The sequence below is a fragment of the Pituophis catenifer genome, unplaced genomic scaffold, assembly GCF_029215685.1.
Source record: "Pituophis catenifer annectens isolate HBS135680 unplaced genomic scaffold, rPitCat1.0.hap2 SCAF_2, whole genome shotgun sequence".
Classification (NCBI taxonomy): Eukaryota; Metazoa; Chordata; class Lepidosauria; order Squamata; family Colubridae; genus Pituophis; species Pituophis catenifer.
Genome location: NW_027256882.1, coordinates 115,809,632 through 115,826,071, shown reverse-complemented (window position 1 = coordinate 115,826,071; position 16,440 = coordinate 115,809,632). Strand labels below are relative to the sequence as shown.

The 16,440-nt window shown below is 36.8% G+C and overlaps 1 protein-coding gene across 2 annotated transcripts in view; it reads left to right on the top strand.

Moving 5' to 3' along the window:
* TENM2 (teneurin transmembrane protein 2) overlaps positions 1-16,440 on the top strand; it is an 823,064-nt gene that overhangs the window by 415,165 nt on the left and 391,459 nt on the right. The gene's annotated exons all lie outside the window — the stretch shown is intronic.

Sequence of the window (16,440 nt, the reverse complement as noted above, 5' to 3'; positions counted from 1 at the left end):
TACAGTTCCTGCATCCATTTCCCAAACAAAACAAAAAGCCCACAATTGTACAGAATACATTTGGGTTATCTGACAATCTCTCTTTAATATTAGAGAGATTTCAGGGGCCCAATTCCTGAAAGCAAGTACCATTTCAGCTACAATGTATTTCTCTTTTTTAGAGGAACATCAGGTCGACATTATGACTCACTGGAAGTCCAAAATCTTGAGATTTTCAATTGTCTATACCTTCTTATGCTCTGGGAAGAATAAATTCTATCTGGTATAGAAAATGATGGTCTGCAAGAAAATAATGCAGTTTGAAGCATTTCTTTCTGGATTCCTGGCTGTTTACACTATTTCACCTTTTACCACTTGTTCCATTTCCCACCCCACCCCAAATTTAATGTTTTTCCACTGGTTTGGGAGGAGGGGTTTGACAGTTTTGGTCCTCTCCTAGTTTTTATTTTCCTCAGAAAATGTGTTGTTTTGTACTTCTGCAAATCTTGAGAGTCCTTCATATCAAAGCATACATAATTCAGTTTGGGCTACATAAACACATACATATAAAAGTTTAAATATACACATTTTAAATTGATAAAATATGTCTGTCTATCTGTCTAAATTTAGAGCATGTTTTGCTGCTTCTTTTAAGTGTGGGTAGCCATAACATTGTCATCATTCAAAAACTTTTTTTTTCCCCTGCGGTTTTCTTCTGCTGGTTCTTGTTCAAAAATTTCCAATAACAGATTGTTACTAGGTGACCAGCAGATATATACAAAGGTCTTAGATTTCATTATTCAATCACTTCTCCCAAGTCTGCAGCCTTTCTATCCTCTACTTAAGTCCCAATGGAAAATATTGTGTTGTGTTTCCTCAGGTAGGGAAAATATGTAGCAGCAGCAATAGAACAACAAAGCAAATTCAGAAGCAACCCAAAGTTACATTTGAAATTCTCAAGCAATAAAGTTGATAATAAGAAACTGCTTTCTAGAGAGAAAAGTTTTGAGAAATTACAAAATAACCTTTGTTAGAGTACAGTCTTAAGTCTGTAGTTGTAAAATAAGTTATATTCTTCTGTTGTTTGTAAAAAAAAGTTATATAATAAATATTAAACAATATAGGGCAAATTCTTCCTAGTTATTAGATTTTGGGCAGTAATATGTTGGCTTGCAAGATATTGTCTACATTAGAGAGAAAAGATGGACATGCTTTGAATAAAAAGTGAACTCTGGTTGCATTTGTGGCATAGTGGCCAAAATATACCATGAATTGGCTGGCACTACCATTAACATTAGCAAGGAAAGCTAGATGTGGCCAAGTTGTCAATTTAGTCTACACCTTCTCTACATTGCTCAAAGGAATTTTATGAAGGCCTCAGTTGATCAAAGTCATGATAAATGACAGAGGTCACCATCTGTTGGGCCATCTGATGAAGAAACCATAATGAATGTCAAAGTTCTTTCTGTCAGCATTAGTTAAATACTAAAGTAGCAATCAAGTCTGAGTAGTCTCCATCCAAAACACTTTCACTGTTACATATTTTAATTTACTTAATTTTTAACCAAAGTATTTATGGTCATTGTTGTTTTCAAAACTTATCTTTGTTGCATGCTTTGGGATTTTTTTGGTGTTGGTTTATAGATTTGGTAATCGGGAGTGAATCAAGCGAATGTGAAATGTCGTAACTTAGTGGAACTAATTATTTTCAGCATAGGACTTGGAAATAATTCTTTCCTCACTGCAACTCTTATTTTAAATCTAACATTCTGCAATTTTTTTTAATAGCTAAAGGGATCCTACTGCATGAAAGAATGGTGCTAAGAATTCTTATCAAAGGCTATGAATTAAGGAAGGAGTTTGAAGGACAATGCATTTCCCTAGCAAATGTTTAACAAAACATTAAACATTTCATGTTTAATTTAATGAAACAGAAGAACATTAGGATTTATAACCTAAATGACACCATGTCAGTATTATATAATATGAACTGTACGGTACAGTAAAGGACGTGCGTGCAAAGAAAATATGGCCCAGTTGCTTTCACGATATCACTGACATGGGTGGGAGGGAGGATTGTAGAGAGAGCAGAAAACAATTTTTAGCAACAGCAGCAAAGGCAACACATTAGGCATGCACTACTCACCTAGCTAATTTTAGGGGTGCTATTAGGAGGCATTTAGGCCAATCTACTACATTTAGTATTAGCACAAAAGACACTTGCTTTCTTACTTTGTGTTTCTCTGAGCTAAACAAAGACAAGTGTGATGTAGTGGAAAGATGAGACGAAAGACACTTTGTAGGTGTTACTTTCTAACTAGGAGCAATTTTTGGGAGAATGCTTGTCAGAACAGTGGAATACAATACAATTTCAAATGATCCAAAAAATGAGTTAAATGTATGAATTAATAAAACTGCCATTGGATTTAAAACTTATTTGTGCCATGTAATCAATAGGTTATTTTCATGAAATCTTCCTTTTATCTTTTGCATAGAAAGAAAGGTGTTTGTTTGTTTGTTTGTTTAATTATTTACTTATTTATTTATTTAAATGCTGCTGAATAAATACTTCTTTCAATTTACAAATGCTTCCAAATAATCAAGTTGGGATAATATGCACCAACCTTTGTGCTAACATAAAAGTACGTCAGTCTTTATTCTGCTTTAGTAATGAGGCTGATCAATGCTGTTATTCTGGATGATTTAATGGAAGAAAATACATTTTAGATTCCCCTAACTTCATTACATTTTCTTGTAACTATTCCAGTTCTCTAAGAAGCACTATGGAAAATGCTGATTAGAGGCTACATGGACGGATGACTCTGCTCGAGTCAGAAGCTTCAGTCCATAGTTCCTATCAACCCAAAGGGACGGAATGTGTCTAAAACAACCAAAACAAACAGGAATGGGGAGAAAGGGCAAATGGGGACAGATTTTTAAAGGCTATTCCCTGTTCTGCTCCATCTAGATACCATCTTCCTATCCATGAATGTATGGTGGCAGCATAACTATCCATTTAAGTCGACTCTTTCACTTGGGGGGACTAGATATATAGTATGGAGTGTGAGGTTTCAGATCCTAAAAATGATTTGGTAACCTGGTATGGGAATTGATGGTAGGTACCCTCTGCCTACTACCACCTTCAATGATAGTAAGAAGAAAGAAGTTTTTGTGAAGAGGTGTCTTGTCAATCTTTCTGGCAAGCTTGATGATAACAGATAAACAGATAGGCGTACAAGGACATCTTATTTATTGTACAATAACTAAGAAACTGTTATGATAGAATTCCAGAGAGTGCTGTATATCAAAAGTGAATTTATGCTGTGATCACCATTCAAATTCCTGAACCTCTTTCTCCCAACCATTCTGTGTAGTGCTACAATAGAGTCTCAGAGAAGAGGACTTCCATCTGGTCCCTATTTTAATAACATCTAGATCTGGTATCAGTCTGTTTGCTTCTGACTGTGTGAGAATTATCTCCCACTGGTATCTAAATAGCCCATCTTAGATTATAGGGGAAGAAACATCACAACCTCTTGAAAAATCAAAAACATGTGTGATATAGCTAGTCTGCAGTTTCGTTATAAAAATAGAGCTTTAGACCTACTTGTGTCCTTGAACTAAAAGCACATCTTCATATGCTGGCTTTAGCAAAACCTTTATTTTATTTTTCTGTGTGCATATGTCAAATTATTATTGTGCTTGTTTTATTTTATTTTTGTCAGGAAGATATAATGCTAAAAATCTCCTTTATTAAATCAGAGGTAGTCTCAGTCTCCTTCCCGAAAGAAGGAGTTTGTCAGTTTCAACATGCTGCACTGAAACTAAGAATGGTGAAAAGAGGAGAGAGTAGGGGTGAAATCTACTTACTTTCCCTACCAGTTTGGAAGTGCACGCACCACATGGACCCTCTGCACATGAGCAAACCCTTCTGCTCATGCACAGAGAGTAAAAAACAGTTACTTCCTGGTTAAAACCAGGAAGTAACAATGCCCAGGCGGGTGGATGGAGCCTCACACTGCTGTTGCTACCGGTTCTCCGAACCACCCGCTGCCATCACTACTGGTTCGATTGAACCAGTCTGAACAGGTAGCATTTCACCCGTGGGAGAGAGTTACTGGTATATTAACTGCGGTTGTTTAAGGCAAGAGCTTCAGAGAAATGGTCTAAAAACATCTCTGGAATGCACGTAGGTAAATCTCAATCTCTTTAGAGCTTGGGTTACATGTATGTTCTGAATGGATAATAATCTTACATTGGGCAGGAAGCTTACTGGTAACAATGTACATTGTTGTATGTGCTACATACTACTGTGTACAACGGTTACATGCTACTGTGCTACAACGGTTATCGCCTCATTTTGCATTACCTGCAGTTTCCAAGTTGTCTTCAAGGGAAATCCTATGTTGACCATGTAGCAATAATCCAATGTTGAGGTACTAAAGTCACAGATTACCATTGACAGGCTACTTCATTTGGTCTACTGAAACATTTTTGTAATTATGTAGTACTATGGCTCCCATTATGTTAAACATTTCTACTGCTATCTACTATAGTGATAATGGGAGATAAATCACTGCTCTAAGCAGCTGCATTTAGAAATATATAAAATCCACAACATAAAAGTATGTTATTGTGGGACTGCCTCTCCCTGAGGATATATGCACATCCTACTAGGTTAAACAGAGTGGACATGCTGCAAGACCCCACTCTTAAATTTACATTCTGATGAGATCTCAAGGCATGCTTTCTCATTGATAATCCCAGTCCTTTGGGAAAGCCTCCCACATGAGATCTGAGGGATCTATACTCTTTTAGCCTTCTTGGTGGGCTGCAAATACTTCGTTCTTCCTCCAAGCATTGGGCTAAAATGGAGGCTAAGCAAGAATGCAAGAATGATTGGTCTGGCACCTTAGGGAAAAAGCTTTTGCTTTTAACCATGGTTTTTTTATGGATTGTGGTTCGCCACCTAAAGTCATCATATGAAATAGGTGGCCATATAAGTTCTATAAACAAAACAAATTAATGAATTTAAAGAATATAATTCAAATGCATTTCAATCCTTCAAGTTATGTCAGCCTGATTTGTAGGGTGCATGAGTAGTTCAAATAAGCATAAGATGAGAGAAATATTATTTTTTTCAAAGCAGGTTCTTTGTGTTCAGTCAGTGCATAGCAGCAATTATTTTAGAATAGAATAGAATAACAGAGTTGGAAGGGACCTTGGAGGTCTTCTAGTCCAACCCCCTGCCCAGGCAGGAAACCCTATACCACTTCAGACAAATGGTTATCCAACATCTTCTTAAAAATTTCCAGTGTTGGAGCATTCACAACTTCTGCAGGCAAGTTCCACTTATTAATTGTTCTAACTGTCAGGAAATTTCTCCTTAGTTCTAAATTGCTTCTCTCCTTGATTAGTTTCCATCCATTGCTTCTTGTCCTATCCTCAGGTGCTTTGAAGAATAGTTTGACTCCTTCTTCTTTGTGGCAACCCCTGAGATACTGGAACACTGCTATCATGTGTTCCCTAGTCCGTCTCTTCATCAAACTAGACATACCCAGTTCCTGCAACCGTTCTTCATATGTTTTAGCCTCCAGTCCCCTAATCATCTTTGTTGCTCTTCTCTGCAACTTTCTAGAATGTCAACATCTTTTTTACATCGTGGTAACCAAAACTGAATGCAGTATTCCACGTTTGGCCTTACCAAGGCATTATAAAGTGGTATTAACACTTCACATGATCTTGATTCCATTCCTCTGTTTATGCAGCCCAGAACTGTGTTGGCTTTTTTGGCAGCAGCTGCACACTGCTGGCTCTTAATGTAGGCCTATGCAGATATTAGTTTACTCTAGTCTTACCGTAATTAGACATTATGCTTGAATACAAAACTTCTAAGCTTGTTGAGGTTCAGCTTATATACACATTTCATGTTCTGTAGTGTCCCTGCTTGCTTCACTCATGACTTTTTTTTTATTTAGAAAGGAGGTTTGAAGGTCATTATTAATCACATTAACTGAGTGCACTTTAAAGCCCACTTAAAATTGGAAACTTGCTTTATCAGGGCAATTTATCATGGAAAATATATGTACACTTTCAGCCCAGGGGTGGTATTCACTTACCTTCGCTACCAGTTCGCAAATGCAAGTGTGTACTCGCTTGCGCTCGCTACGCTCGCACACGCCACCTCTGCACATGCACAAGACCTTCTGGGCATGTGCAGATCATCAAAAATGGGATGTGATGATGTCCAGGCGGGTGGGTGGAGCCGTTACTGGTTCGCCCGAACTGGGTAGAACCGTCTCAATGCCACCACTGTTTCAGCAAAATGTGCATAGTATCTCTTCCTCCTATCTTCCAGCTAAGTGTGGGGAGTGTTAAAGGTGTGGCCTGAAGCTAGACAAGCTCAGGATATATATTCTCCCATCAGCTACATAAAAAGGAATTCAAGACATCATATGATAAAATGTTCTTCACTAACTGATTTTATTTGGTTATGAATATTAATTAAATATAGTGAAAGGTTGCCTATCCTATCAGGAAGTATTACAAAAATACTTTTCAGTATATATTTAAATAGTTTATTAATAAACTATTCATTAATAATAATGCATTAACAATTAATAATTACTCATTAAGTCTTTGGCGTAATTACAGAATAATATAAACTTGATTTTTTTAAAACTGCAAATGTTATGCCCTTTCTTCCTGGTGCCCAAACTATACACATACGGTATGCAGATTTTAAGTTTTGTATTTTTGTCCAAAATAGAAATGTTTGACAAATATTTGCCATTGTTTGATGTAGGATATAACAATTCATCTCAAAACTGTAGATTATACAGAAGGCAACAAGGGCAGGTTAGGTTGATCAAATTAGATATTTTATTAGAACTCACAAATCTTCACAGATAATGCTTGCTATTTCTTATTTAGTTGTGGGAAAAGAGAAAGAGGAAGACAGTATGATTTAACTGCAGTGAAGGATACCTTTAGTCCTGAGCCCATGAGACAGCCAAGAAAAATGAATATTAGAAAAAATTACCTTTTGCAAAAACACGGATAGACTCAAGATCACGTGAAATGTTAATAACACTTTATAATGCCTTGGTAAGGCCACACTTGGAATCCAGTTTTGGTCGCCATGGTGTAAAAAAGATGTGGAAACTCTAGAAAGTGCAGAGAAGAGCAACAAAGATGATTAGGGGACTGGAGGCTAAAATATATAAAGGACGGTTGCTGGAACTGAGTAGTCTGATGAAAAGAAGGACTCGGGGTAACATGATAGCAGTGTTCCAATATCTCAGGGACTGCCACAAAGAAGAGGGAGTCAAGCTATTCTCCAAAGCATCTGAGGATAGGACAAGAAGCAATGGGTGGAAACTAATCAAGGAGAGAAGCAACTTAGAACTAAGGTGAAATTTCCTGACAGTTAGAACAATTAATAAGTGGAACAACTTGCCTCCAGAAGTTGTGAATGCTCCAAAACTGAAAGTTTTTAAGAAGAGATTGGATAACCATTTGTCAGAAGTGGTGTAGGGTTTCCTGCCTAAGCAGGGGGTTGGACTAGAAGACCTCCAAGGTCCCTTCCAACTCTGTTATTCTATTTCATTTCCAGAGAAAATATCGTAAGAAGTTTTTTATTCCTCCTGTATTGGGAAAAACATGTCATTGATTGTGCAACATTATGTCAAAAATTTGAATGTGGGCTCTGGAATAGGATAGGAAGATGAGTGGATAATATAATCTTTTGAACACTCTTCACACTCATACTAACAAGGTTATCTATTCCATACTGCTGAGTGGGTAAATTTTTTACTATTTCATTTGCAGTTCACCTTTCAAATGATGGCAAAGCAATCAGATAGCAGCACATTAACTGAAAGACACTCTGGCTACATATTTTTAGATTGTTTTAAACCACTAACTGTGATTGCATTGGCATTTAATGAACATTAGAGTGGCTGACAGTGACCTTTGATGCTCCCAACAGGATTAAAACATCTTGCTTCCTTCCAGTTTCTGTGGTTTATAGGGCAACAATTGTGTGACTCTGCATTGCCATCTTTCTACAGATGGTGTAGTTGAGCTTTCAAAGGTAATAAACATCCAAGAAACAGAAAAATTGGGTGCCCTAAACTTGGTCTAGAACAATGGTTTCTGGATGCTAAATTACAGTATAGATTTTATCTATGTCTTTTTGAGTTCCTATAGGAATAATATTATTCCTATAGGAATAATAAACATTTACTTTCTTTTTAGGAAGTAAATATACTATATTTAAACCACCATCACTGTTAGTCAGGTAATATAAGAGGAATAAAACAAAATTATATCACAAAAATGCCATAAAATATTAAAACAATGTCACAGTAAAACAAATTTGAGTAGTATAACAAAAAAGTTAACTAAACTAACTAGCCTACCACTGAAAAAAATATCCAGTAGTTATTGATTAGTATAGTTTTGACACTGGTCATAGTCCAAATTATTCTGACTATTTTTATCATAAACTGAGGACCCAGATTGTTGGGGCCAAAACACTGACTCTGTAAGCTACTTAGAGAGAGCTGGAAAGCACTATGAAGTGGTATATAAGTTTAAGTTCCATTGCTATTGCTATAATAAACTTCCCAAGGAACAAAAGAATGGTATCAAAGAACATAAAGAAAAAAACTTTACTATGCATCTTAACATATGGGCAGAGTCGAGGATAGAAAACTTCTACTATTCAGTTTAGTACTTTAAAGATACTATTTTCTTGATCAGGTCTCAGCAGCAAATACAGGTAGTCCTTAACTTATAACCATAACTGGGATCCCAAAGCAATGCAATTAAGTGAATTCTGTCAGATTTTAGATCCATGGTTTTTTCCATGGTCATTAAATAAATCCCCCATTGGGTTGTCAAAAGCCCCCTTGGAAACATCAATGACATGACCCTAGGATGCTGCCACCATTGTAAATGCATGCCAGTTGCCAAATGCCTGAATGTTGACCACATGATTGAGGCATGCTGTAACAATCATAACTGCAAGGACTGCTTGTAAGTTATTTTTTTCACTGCTGCCATAACTTTAAAATGGTGGTTAAACAAATGGTCTATGTAGAGATGTCAAACTGTTGTCACATGCAGGCCACACCCACCCCAGCTCTGCAAATGGGAAAAACATCGTGAAACCTCAGATGATGGCAGCATGACATGGCGAGTTTGACATCCGTGGTCTATAGGTTGAGGAGTACCTGCAGGGAGACTGTTTAAGAACTGGGAGTAATAAAGTAATAAAGACAGTGATCTTCTGCATCATTTGACTCTTCTGGATTGTCTTAAAGGCGATCCCCTATTGAACAATATCATTGGAGTATGGATCCCCATAGCCAGATGTAGCTGGTGCATTTTTATATCTGGCAAACCAGCCAAAACTGAAAACTGTCAGAATGTACATTTTTCTGAAATGCCAAATTGCATCATGTTAACCTGTTTCTTTCTCTTTAAGGGACAGGGAAGGGAAGCCAATTCAAAGTAGATTTACACCCAACTCGTAAGTTCCATAAACATTTTATTTACAGTGCTTCTATCAGTAGGATTTCATATAAGTTTATTTGCTCTTGTCTGGTTCATTATAGTCAAGCATTGGCTCAGTGGTTACACAGCATCATTTGATCATAGAAAAGCAAAATTCAGACCATTGCAACTATAACTGATCCCATAAAATCAGATTACAGTGTACTCTAGACATCTCCACAGGGGTGGTATCAATAATGGTGTCACAGTCTCCACAAATATGAGTGATTTTACCCTCAAAGTACCTGACCAAATTATCACATTTCCCAGCAACATGCAGTTTAAAACATCTGTTCACCTTCTGAAAAAGCTTTTGAGGGCACACTAGCCAAAAGTAAAAACACAGTTATGAACAGTTTCTTTCCCAAGATCCCACATATAGAATTTCTTCAAATGTGATTATAGTCCAGTCAGATATGTTTTGGCACAAATAACTCAGATGGAGAATACAATAGGGACATAATAGCATTCCAAAGTTTTATGTTTGAATCATAACTGTTAATCCCTGGAAATAATTTTAAACTTGGACTACTTGAAATATTTCAAACAAAAATGTAATGTTTGCCATACAGTCTTCACACTTTCTTTGCTCTTTATAATGAATTATCACATTTAGTATAAATTTGGAGGGATTTGTACAGAAAGGGCCCAATTAATCAACCAGAACATATGATGTCCCCTTTAATGAGGCTGTCAGTACTGGAGGCAACCTGTCAAAGGCACAAGCCATTGTAGAAAGATCATTAGAAGTTGGAAAATATTGTGAATGGAAAAAAAATAATAATAATCCAACAGGTTTTTTCAAGTACCACACAAGAATGCTCTAATGGGTTAAAAACTGTACTTTACCCTGTGGTGGTACCAAGATATATTGACGTAGGTACAGTATATTTTTGACAAACAGCAGTTTAAAAGTATCAGTCTTGTAGATTAATTATTATTTATTTCAAGACTGAACTATGCTCTTTTCTCTGCTTTTTTTCTGTGCCATGTACCCCTTCATATTAAAAAAAATAACATTATAGAATATAGCATTGTTCTTTCTGATACAACACCTGCATTCACCAAATCAAAATGACAAAGAGTAAATCTGCACAATTGCTGGTATTATTTTCCAAGACAGCCAATGTTATGGATAATATAAATATTTGTAATTGTCTTAATAGCTCTAAGAATCCAATGCCTAGCAGTCTGTGAATGGTTTTAGTTTTCCTGTTATTCTCCCAGGAAATTGTTTTGCTGGCAAAATTTTAATCAACTGTTTCACTGGCAATATTGAATTTAGAAAGTTAGTAGCTACTAGTTATCGCACGACTTCATTAGTATACAGGAAATCAGCCATTCTACAGGGATTAACATCTATTCAGAACTCAGAATGTATTATGAGTCCTAAATTATCATAGGAATTAATGCAATCTTTTCAGAGGGCTTAAAATATGATAATAGATACAGCATTACTAGCACCTGCAGCTCAAGGTACCAAAGTTATTAAAAGATAGTTATAATTATATTTATTATTGTAGGGATTTAGCTGGGAAAAAATGAAATGAGCATGAATAAAATAGTGATTCTTTAAAGTGTGTTAAAATGCATTTTTACACAAGCAGCAGATATTTTGTGAAATCTGTTTTCCTTAAGAAGATACTTAAGGCTGTTTCTTCTTCTTTTCATGCCCCTATAGATACCAGTTTGCCAGAATTGGCTGAAAGTAACAAGGGTACTTTTAAGTTCATGCTTGTATCTATGACACTAAGTCTACTATCTAGAAATGTTGTCTTCTGTTGGCCTCTTTTTCCGTTTGCCTTCATTTTTAAAAAGCATCAGTGTCTTCCCCAAAAACTCTTGAGAATTTTATCATTAGTTAAAAATGCTAGCAAGCAAATTATAAATAAGAGATGCCTATTAAAATGTTGATCCTTCCTACTTTCAGCTATATGAATTTAGTCTCTTTGTTTCTCTAGTTACCTTCATAATCACTTAGGTTTGTTTCTGTGTTCAGACACCTCCCTGGCACAAAAATGACTATGTATCTGTTCACTTGGCTTATCTTGTGAGTTTTATGCTGCTTCTCCATCAAAGAACCTTTGAATCCCCAAGATTATGATCCAAGATAGGGAAGAACTTTTTTTAACCCATTGACAAAATTGTATACAAGTGAACATATTGCTGACACCAAGCTACATGTAGCCATCAGGACCAATGGTAACCTAGTGTGCTCCTATGTTTATCAACTCCACCTTGCTGCTGCTTTGTCTTGGAACACTTTGTTAGGTAGCCCTGTTGTGCATTGATATTTTCACCCAACACACTCCCTTTGACAGATTCTACAGCTACATTCAACATTTTTGAAGAGCCAGCATATAGTTCATCTACTAAATTAGATTGTCCTGAGTATAATATTGCATTTGGGTAATGCAACAGAGCAGTGTAACTGAACGCTGGTTCAGCTTCTGCTGAGAAAGTATGCTGTCTGCTAAGTTATCAGTAAGTGGCCCATCTAAATAACAATTAAAGCAATAATTGTGGAGCATCTGGTCCATAAACCAACTATGACACAGCACAAAATGTTTTTCAAATGTTTCAATCTGGTTTTGATACAAAATCTTGAACATGGTGATTGGAACCTGTAAATTAATGCAGTAGAATCTATATAGAATCTACTTGATTTAACCCACAAATAACCAGTCTTCATAAAATAATCTGTAAGGTAAATAAGATCTCTAATTTCCCCATTGCCCAAAATGAAGGGACAAGTCAATAAACGGTGTAATTATCAATGCAGTCAGAAAGAAAAAATAGTAATGATTTTCTGAAGTGACATGGCCAAATCTAACGCTTGCCAGGCAATAATAATAGTATTTGTATCTCTTTTAATTGACTTTAACCTTTCTCTTCATCTGTGAACTATTAAAAAATTAAAGAGGAAAGTATTTAGAGATACAGATTTACATCAGTGCATGGCTCACATGCTTTTAATGAGGTCAAAGCAATAAAGAGCTTGAGCAGCTTCTGTAGCTTGGATGATGAATGGCTGTCTCATGCAGTGCTTAGTGGTTACCATATGTTTGCAGCTGTTATTTGTATATTAAGTTGGAAGCTCATACCTAGGGGAGAAGGAAACTCTTGAGTATCCTTCCTCTCTATTGCATTCACATGGTGTAGTTTTTAAATAGTGGGAGCTAGTAGCCATTTTTTTAAAAAAACAAGCATACTCAAAAATTTAAATCATGCAATCTCATTGAAGAATGAGATTACTCATTCTTCAATGTCTAGCACTGAATTACATTCCACAGTTTAGTATGGGCACTTTGTATTGGAGTCTTTGCAAACATATAGCCTTATATGTGGGGTGCCACAAGGGTCAGTCCTCTCACTCCTTCTGTTCAACATTTATGTGAAGCCACTGGGTGAGATCATCCATGGTTTCGGGGTGAAGTACCATCAATACACTGATGATACTCAGCTGTACATCTCCACCCCGGACCACCACAGTGATGTCCCAGTGCCTGGAGGCTGTGTGGATCTGGATGGGGAGAAACAGATTCAGGCTCAACCCATCCAAGACCGAGTGGCTGTGGTTTCCGGTGTTCCGATATAGTCAGTTGGTGCCATCACTGACTATTGGGGGTGAGTCATTGGCCCCCACAGAGAGGGCTCGCAACTTGTGTGTCCTCCTGGATTCACGGCTGTCTTTAGAAGAGCATTTGTCAGCTGTGGCTGGGAGGACTTTTTATCAGGTTTGCCTGATTCGCCAGTTGTGCCCCTTTCTGGATTGGGACTCCTTATGCATGGTCACTCATGCCCTCGTCACTTCCCACCTGGACTACTGTAATGCTCTCTACATGGGGCTCCCCTTGAGGAGCACCCGGAGGCTCCAACTGGTGCAGAGTGCGGCTGCCCGGGTGGTTATGGGAGCGACATGGCATTCCAATGTAACACTTCTGCATGAGCTACACTGGCTCCCAGTGGTCTTCTGGGTGTGCTTCAAGGTTTTGGTTACCACCTTTAGAGCGCTCCATGGCTTAGGACCTGGATACTTACGGGACCACCTTCTGCCACCAGTAACCTCTCACCGGCCAGTACGCTTACACAGAGAGGGGCTCCTCAGGGTGCCGTCGACTAAACAGTGTCGACTGGCGGTCCCCAGGGGGAGAGCCTTGTCTATGGGGGCACCTGCCATCTGGAATGAGCTCCCCCCGGAGATACGGAGGATCCCGGATTTACGCACTTTCTGCCGTGCCCTCAAGACCTTTTTATTTCAGCAGGCTGGCCTGGCCTAACTTCCCTTTTAAATTGTAAATTGTAAATTTGATTTTAAACCATTAGGGGTGTTTTAATTTGTTTTTGGCCAAACTATTTAATGGGTTTTTATATTGTCTTTTAAATTTTGTAATTTGTGTGTTTTATTTTTGGCTGTTCACCGCCCTGAGTCCTTCGGGAGTAGGGCAGTATATAAATCCAATAAAATGAAAAAAAAAATGAAAAAAAAAATAGGCAGGAGGTCAGTATGGAAAGTGATAATAGCAATAGCAATAGCAATAGCATGTAGACTTATAATAGCATTAAATACAGCTTCATTAAATGCATTAAAACAGCATTAAATACAGTTTTTCAGCCCTCTCTAAGTGGTTTACAGAATCATTATATGGCACCCAACAATCTGGATCTTCATTTTACTAACCTTAGAAGGATGGAAGGCTGAGTCAACTTTGAGCCAGTCAGGATTGAACTCCTGGCAGTAGAATCAGCCTGCAGTATTGCATTCTAACCATTGTGCCACCACAGTTCTGTGCAGTCAAATCTATAAATGTGTTTACTCTATTAAAGATAAATTCTATTATTCTATTCTATTCTATTAATCTATTAAGATTCTATTCTATTAAGATGAATAAAGTTTTAATCATTAGTAAGCATGCTTAGAATTGTACCCTTATTGTCCAGGTACTCATCATGGTGTCATTTAAGTGATTAATCAGAGATAAAAAATTGGGGATCAGTATAGGTGCTGTTGTTTCACAGGCCCAACTATAAGAACAAAGTACATTTTACTGTGCAATTAGACACCATTTGTTCACCTTTTGTTAGCATACTAATTAAGGAACAATTCTGGGTATATATAGTGAAGCAGCCTTGGATAAACCTCTTCAACATGTGATTTGTTTAACCTTTATAAATTCAGTCTATGTACCATTATTGTACCATGTTATTTTGACCATGAGAACTGTTGTTCAGAATTATTTTTAACATGACCAGCAATGAATTAGTATAATCCATTGCTATAGCACAGTGGCTGGTAGTATGATGTCCCCAAGTTGTCAATTGACAAGATGACAAGGAATTGTTCCAGTTGTAATTTAAAACACACAGAGCTGTCTGAAATGAGCATTTTTAAGTCTATAATTCAACAAACATGCTGATTTTGCAACAGTATTGCTATACCCGTTCCTTACAAATAAGATCAAAGGGTAATTATTCTACCAGCACTTTGGATTGGATCATTCTTTAACAGCACATTAGCTTACTATATCAATCAACTTTCGCATTCCCCAATTTATAATTACATAATCTGGCATGCATAATAATAAAAGTTCCATTGTGCAATGCAACTAAATTCATGCAAAATTTTGATGGTGTATTATATATAGGGGTTTACTTTACTAAGCTAGTAAAAGCCATCAGTGTCAATACCGAACAAGGAATTTTATCCTTGTTAAAGCAAGCTAAGCAATAGCCAGCTGGTTTCAAGTGAAATGTCACTGCTAAGCAGAGCATGTAGCTATTGAGCATCTCTCTGTAGATTTTGTTTATGCCTATATTGATCCTTTCTTGGTTTTATATGTGTTCCATCAGAGAAATCTGGAATATTGTCCAACACCACTGCTGAAACTTCAACATCATTTAGGCTGATGGAAATTTAAAAAAAAACCAAAAGAAAATATAGCAAGTACCAGTATTGTGACAAACAAATAATATTTCTTGGAAATGCTTTTAGATTATAGAATACATTGAACTGACTAATATTTCGTCAGAATTGATGATTGCATGTTAGGAGGTGCTTCATAAAAAAACAAAAAGAGCATTGTGATGCAGAAAAGGGCAAAAATAGGCTATATAAAAAAATCAAGAATAGTTTGAACAGTTATTGCTGAACAGAATTTTAAATCATGATTTGGACCTAGACATACAAACCCTAGTTAGGACAGCCTGAACTGAAAGTAAATAAGTTTTTCCCAAGTACAAATTCCACATAATTGTCTTTAGTAAAATTTATTAAGATAAAGGGCTAATGATAGAAGAGTTCCAGCAAGTAAGTTAGTTTTCAGTGTAGAATCAATATATTTCACATTACATTAAGCTGAGTCTTTTTCTCACAGCCATACGAGAATGAGAAGCGAGGCAGCTCTTTATGTTGATAACAAGGAAGTTTGCAGCTGGCTGTTTACAAAGGTTTTTGCTTCAATGTTTATCTGAGTCTGAGAGCTACAATGGATATTTTTAAAAAAGAAAGCCTGGATAAAATCATGGTTTATTAAGTTTAACTTCTTAACAAAGCATTATGCTGTTCTTCATGTTTGCTTGCAGGCTCTGCTTGTAGTTTGCTTGCCTAGTTTTCACATGAAAGCTATGGGTGTTTTGAGGCCCTGAATGCTTTTGTTTTGCAGCTGTCTTTTTACAGAGCCTTGTTGCTGGTTTTGGAATTGAGAGAGAGTAACACAGGGTCTACAAGTTTACCCATTTGGATTCTATGCTTTAAAGAAGACTAGGACCTTGGTCAGCCAACGCCTAGTCCACCACCTTAACCATTATTGCACACTGGCTTTCTAAGAAACTATAGTTTATAGTTCTGTGTAGTTCTGGGAAACACTTTTATTTTAGTTTTAAAATCAATGTAATCATCCT